The sequence below is a fragment of the Brassica oleracea genome, chromosome C8 (assembly GCF_000695525.1).
Source record: "Brassica oleracea var. oleracea cultivar TO1000 chromosome C8, BOL, whole genome shotgun sequence".
Taxonomy (NCBI): Eukaryota; Viridiplantae; Streptophyta; class Magnoliopsida; order Brassicales; family Brassicaceae; genus Brassica; species Brassica oleracea.
The window spans coordinates 19,970,047-19,977,107 of record NC_027755.1 but is presented as its reverse complement, the minus strand read 5'-3'; positions in this window follow the sequence as shown (position 1 = coordinate 19,977,107).

The following is a 7,061-nucleotide window of genomic DNA, read 5'->3' as shown; positions in this document are numbered from 1 at the left end:
AAAAAAAAAAAAAAAAAAAATGGCTAGCATGACTGCAACTGTAGCCGCCGACGCAACTTCATTGGTGTCTCCGTATTACCTCCATCCGTCAGACAACACGGGGCAGGTCTTGACACCAATCCTGTTGAATGGATCAAACTACGAAAGGTGGGCGAAGCTAATGCTGAACTCGCTTCGTGCGAAACGGAAGATTGGGTTCGTTGATGGAACCTTGAAGCGACCGTCTGACAACTCTGATGAAGCAGAGAAGTGGGACATGGTCAACTCCATGATAATAGGCTGGATATACAGCAGTATTGAATCGAAGCTACGTCCATCGATTTCTCTTGTTGACAGTGCAAAGGCAATGTGGGGAAGCCTTCAAAGGCGTTTCTCGGTGAGCGATGATACTCGTATACATCAGCTTCATGCTGAGATTGCAGCGTGTAAGCAGAATGGAGATTCGGTCGAGGTGTATTTTGGGAGAATCAAGATCTTATGGGATGATCTAGCAGATCTAGACAAAGGATTTCAGTGTTGTTGCAAGAGTGCTGACTGTGCATCAATGCTGAAGTATGAGAAGAGCCGAGAGAAGATTCATGTTCATCAGTTCCTTATGGGACTAGACACAACACGGTTCGGTACGGCTCGGTCTAATCTACTTAGTAGACAGATGGATCTGAACCTGGAAACCGTGTACTCTCAAGTCATTCAGGAGGAACGTCATCTCTCCGTAATGAGAAGCAATGAAGAAAAGATTCCCGTTGTTGGACTCTCAGGGATGACAGTGCATCCTCAAGCTGCTGCAGCTCGTTTCACAAAACCGCAAGTCACATGTACTCATTGCGGAAAGACGGGACATGATTCAACCTCGTGCTTCCAAGTGATCGGATTTCCTGAATGGTGGTCCGACAAGTCAAAACCAACGGGTGGAAGAGGAAATGGTCGTGGTCGTGGAGTGGATCAGAACCGAGGACGTGGCGGAAGAGGCTCTGGATTTCGAGCACATAATGTTCTCGTCAGTGAAAGCTCTGGAGGTGGCGAATCCCAAACCTCTGGAATACCCAACTTCACTCAAGATCAGTGGGCCTCTCTCGCAAATCTCTTGAACAATCAAAAGCAAAATGCTTCTGAGAAGCTCTCTGGTAAACTCTATCTCTTTGGTCCTAATAGTCGTTATGACATAATCATTGATTCCGGCGCGTCACATCACATGACGGGTGATGTTAATCTGTTGACTGATTTAGTAAGCATTGACCCATGTCCAATTACTCTTCCTAATGGAAAACATTCATGGGCTAATCGTTGTGGAAAACTGAACTTAGGAGGACGTTTTATTCTGAGCAGAGTTTTGTATGCACCTCATCTGTCCATTACTCTGATTTCAGTCGGACAGTTGTTAAAAGATATTGCTGGGTTTGTGCTGTTTACAAGGAAGTTTTGTGTTGTACAGGACTTCAATTCGAGGACTTTGATTGGTGCGGGTAAAGAGCAAGATGGTGTTTATCATTACAAAGGAGTTGTTGCAGCTCATTCTGGTCGTGCACGCTGCTTGACTACGAGAGAGTTGTGGCATCGTCGTTTAGGTCATCCATCATCAGCTGTGCTTTCTGTTTTATCTCATGTTGGTTCTTTTTCTCGAAATTCAGAGGACTCTGAAAAAGTTTGTGATGTCTGTGTACGGTCTAAGCAAACTCGCAATAAGTTTCCTGATTCTATTAATAAAGCAGATGATTCTTTTGATTTGATACACTGCGATTTGTGGGGTCCGTATCGTGAGCAGTCTTTGAGTGGAGCTCGTTACTTCTTGACTATCGTCGACGATCATTCACGAGCAGTATGGACATTCTTATTGCTAGAAAAGAAAGAAGCACCTACTGCTTTAAAAACGTTTATCTCTTTCGTGGAGAGACAATTTCATAAACGTGTTCGAATGATACGGAGTGATAACGGGTCTGAATTCATCTGTCTCAAACAATTCTTTGCTGACCATGGAATTTCTCATCAAACCTCATGTGTTGAGACTCCACAACAGAACGGCCGTGTCGAGCGTAAACACCGTCACATTCTTAATGTCGCACGTGCACTGTTGTTTCAAGCGAGCTTACCAATTCGCTTCTGGGGAGAAAGTGTTTTGGCTGCCACATACCTGATAAACCGAACACCTAGTAAGATCTTGGCAAACAAAACTCCATATGAAATACTGTTCAGGAAGCCTCCTTCGTTTGATCACCTGAGGACGTTTGGAACCCTATGTTATGCTAAACGTATCTCTCGCGGCTCTGATAAATTTCAAGAGCGAAGTGTTCGATGTTTGTTCATTGGATATCCAGTAGGAAAGAAAGCATGGTTGATGTATGACTTGAAAGAAGAGAAGACGTTTGCATCAAGGGATGTAGTTTTTCATGAAAATATATTTCCCTTTGCACTGAAGAAACAGACTGATAGCACTGATCCAGAGCCTCATAACGAGCTACATCCTGCCATATTTGATGAGGAAGACTCACTTGGGGAGGCATCGACAGGGGGAGCTCAAGAGCTGACTCCCGAACCAGCAGCTACTGAAAGCGATGCCCTACCAGTAGAAGAAACAGCTTCCTCTAATTCAGATTCAGTGCCACCTACAGAGGACCTTGGTCGTGGGAAAAGATCAAAAACTCAGTCTGTTCTCTTACAACCATATAAAGTATATGCTGCGCTTGCTGGAGAAGCGCCTGATCAGGATCATGTACCCAAGAGTAGCGAGACAACACTTTCAGGTGCATGCACATATCCTCTAACCGATTATGTATCTGGTCATCGTCTTTCTCCTGCTCAACAGGCTTACTCAGCAGCAATCACATCAGAGACAGAGCCGCGGTCTTTCAAAGAAGCTTTCAAGAAAAGAGTTTGGAGAGAGGCAGTGAAAGGTGAGGTAGGTGCACTTGAAGACACAAATACTTGGACTGTGATGACACTTCCCGCAGGAAAACATGCTATTGGGTGTCAATGGGTGTTTAAAATCAAGTTCAACGCCGATGGGACTATTGAGAGATACAAAGCTCGCCTGGTAGTACTTGGAAATCGTCAACAAGAAGGTATTGACTATAAAGAAACATTTGCCCCAGTAGTTAAGATGACAACAATACGTATATTACTTGGTGTTGCTGCGGCTAAGGGTTGGGAACTCTACCAAATGGACGTTCATAATGCCTTTCTTCACGGCGACTTAGAAGAAGAGATTTATATGCAGTTACCTCCTGGTTTTAAGTCTACAGTACCGAACCAAGTTTGTAAGTTGAACAAATCTCTTTATGGATTACGACAAGCCCCACGGTGCTGGTTCTCAAAATTGTCTACGGCACTTACTGGTTTTGGATTTCAGCAGAATAAGGCTGATTATTCATTGTTCACATTGGTTCAAGGCTCCTCGATAATCTATGTTTTGGTTTATGTGGACGACTTGATAATTGGTGGTAATGACTCTGCTCTCATCTCACGATTTAAAGACCATCTCCATCGATGTTTTCATATGAAAGATTTAGGAGTGTTAAAGTATTTTTTGGGTATTGAAGTCGCAAGAGCAAACGAAGGCATCTACTTGTCTCAGCGAAAGTATGCATTAGATATAGTCAGTGAATGTGGTTTGCTTGGTGCGAAGCCAGCTGATACACCAATTGAACAGAATCACAATCTGGCTCGGGCGGATGGTCCATATTTCTCTGATCCTGCAAAATATCGAAGGTTGGTAGGACGACTTGTTTATCTCGCTGTGACTCGTCCTGAACTCAGCTATGGTGTTCATATCCTAGCACAGTTTCTTCAATCTCCAAGACAGAAGCACTGGGATGCAGCCACTAGACTAGTGCGATACTTGAAAGGCTCACCGGGTCAAGGAATATTGTTAAGTTCTAGGAATGATTTAAAGCTTTCTGTATATTGTGATTCAGACTGGGCGGCATGTCCGCTTACAAGACGATCCCTTTCGGGGTACATTGTTATGCTGGGTAATTCTCTGATTTCTTGGAAAACAAAGAAACAGAAGACAGTGTCTCGATCATCGGCAGAGGCGGAATATCGGTCCATGGCTCTTGCGTTTTGTGAACTTATATGGACAAAGGCGGTACTTGAAAGCCTTGGTGTTGCACAATCCTCGCCAATGTCACTGTTCTGCGACAACAAAGCAGCCCTTCACATTGCCGCAAACCCGGTCTTTCATGAACGAACTAAACATATTGAAGCTGATTGTCACTTTGTTAGAGATGGAGTCCAAGATGGTACAATTGTCACGCAGCATGTCAAGACTACTGAACAACTTGCAGACTTGCTTACCAAAGCCCTTGGATCTCGACAGTTCAGATATCTACTTTGCAAGATGGGTGTTCAAGACCTTCACGCGCCATCTTGAGGGGGAGTATTAGCAAGATACTCGTATCACTTATTTACCTTAAACGACATGATGTAAATGTAGTCGTATATTCTGTGATTTGCAGTGTTTCCCAAGCAATTGTATAATCCCTAGATTGTGGGGATTGCTTGATCATTACGATTGTATATAAGGGGACGTAGCTCCCACAAGTAATGCAGATCGATTCATCCACTTTGGCACGTATCAGCTTATTTATAATCATTCAGTTACGAGCTTGCCGTCCATATTTTAATTTATTTTCTGAAAATGAGGTCATATAGTATATACAGTTACGCGATTCAAATTTTAACATTAGCATTTCAATTTACACGTTTGAGATCTGATCATCGGGAACAACTTAGTCTGTACAGGTGAAAAAGCAAGGAAGAATTAGAGATCTGGAACACTGATTTTATCACATTTCACACCAGTATTCACAGTACTTCTTTAGTTCTTTGCTTTTTCGATAAAAAAAAAGATCATGGCACTTATGCTTTTATCCTTATATGTTTCAATGTATGTTTCTATATTTTCCTATAAAATAAAAATCTCTATTATAGAGGTGAATTTGCTCAAATACATAACTCTATAATACAGTTCTTTTATTTTAGAAAAAATTATAGAAATAAAAATAGAAATGGGTTGGAGATGGTTTTAGAATAGCACATTTGAAACACAAGGAGAAATCACATTCAACGCAACAAAAGCTACAGGTTTCATGAAAACCCAGGTATACACATTATGTAGCCAATTAATTCGTATTAATCAAGTTTCTCATCTGAAACTGTAAAAAAACTAAGCAAACTTGGTGCGTCTTATCTTAAGAATTAAAAATTCTCTCAACATTGGGAATGAATCATGCTGCAAGTAAGTCAACTAGAAATAATTATACCCTCAGATTCCAATGGAAAACTAAAATATTTTACGTAAGCAACTAAACAAAGTTATATGTTGTCTCTTGTATTAGGATTAAGTCAATGAAAAAGAGTTATTAACTGCAATATGTACAAAGAGAATAGCCAAACTACAGGGAGGCTAAATCAACGAGTTTGGTCATCGCATTTTTGCTTAATTATATAATTTTCGTTATCAACCTATAGAAAACGTGCATCCAGCACAAGGCAACACATGGACTCTTCACGCCCCAGCAAGCCACATGTTTGTACCAAAACGTTCTTTTTAACAATAAGTTGAATATTCGTTGTATAATCAATAGTCGAGCCAATCAAAGTTGTGTTCTGCTAGAATGATTTTTTTTTTGCTGTTAATATCGTATAAATGAAAAAAGGATCCTACAAGAGTTTGAAAGTCCTATACTAATGTTTCCTAGGCAAAAAAATAAAAAAGGAAACATTACAAAAGAATTCTCCTAAGAGAATTTGATTACATCAGTCATTTGGCCATGAGTGGCATTAAATTCTTCTTTGATCTTCTCCCTAAGAGTGTGTTACGGATGTCTCTGTCGATCAGCCTGAAGACAGTGCTTGCTGGGATGAGGATATGATTGTGTAGCAGGTTTTTCTGTTGCCTCCATATGTGGTAGATCGTAGACTGAGTGGCGACCTTCCGTAAGAGAGAAGGAGCTGTGATGGAGTCGCTTCTTATCCAGAAAAGGAGCTCAGCCCAGTCAATGAAAACCTGTGTGATTTTACTTCAGTCTGGTCGTCACATATCTCCAAACTTCCGCAGCATAACCAAAATCTGCTAATGATTTTGAATTAATATATATTAATAAAAAATATAGAATGCGTTTAAAAATTTTAAAACAACACTAAAAATTTTAAAACAACACTAAAGATCATTGGATTCAGTATATAGAATATTTATCGAAAAACTTAATATTTTCGTAGGGGTGTTAACACATAGATTTTGAGAAAAATTCAAAAATATGAAAATACTGTTTTAATGCATAGTTGCATCATTCACTAGCATATGGTGAAGGTCAAAAAGGTTTGGAACCTTTGTTATCTCCGTTTTTCAATAGAATAGCGATTTTATAGTAGTTAGTCCATCAATTTAGAGAGTATTATGAGGTTTTACTAAATTAATTGACAAAAAATTAAAACGATGTCCATGTACCATGAAAGAGAGTTTAATATAAATTAATACAAATGTAGACTGTTTATAAATTTTTAAACAACACAAAAGATCATAGGCTTTAGTATATAGAGCATTTACCGAAAAATTCAAATTTTCGTTTAATGCACATAGATTTTGAGAAAAAATAAAAAATATGAAAATACTGTTTTAATGCATAGTTGCATCATTTACTGACATATGATGAAGGTCAAAGAGGTTTGGAACTTTTGTTGTCTCCGTTTCTCTAGAAAATAACGATTTTATAGTGGTTAGTCCACTAATTTAGAGAATATTATGAAGTTTTACTAAATTAATTGACTAAAAATTAAAACGATGCCCATGTACCATAAAAGAGAGTTTATTATGCATTAATAAAAAATGTAGAATGTGTTTAGAAATTTTAAAACAACACAAAAGATCATAGGCTTCAGTATATAGAACATTTACCGAAAAATTCAATATTTTTGTCGGGGGGTTACACATAGATTTTGAGAAAAATTCAAAAATAAGAAAATTCTGTTTTAATGCCTAGTTGCATTCTTCACTAACATATGATGAATGTCAAAGAGGTTTGGAACCTTTGCTGTCTCCGTTATTCTAGAAAATAGCGATATCC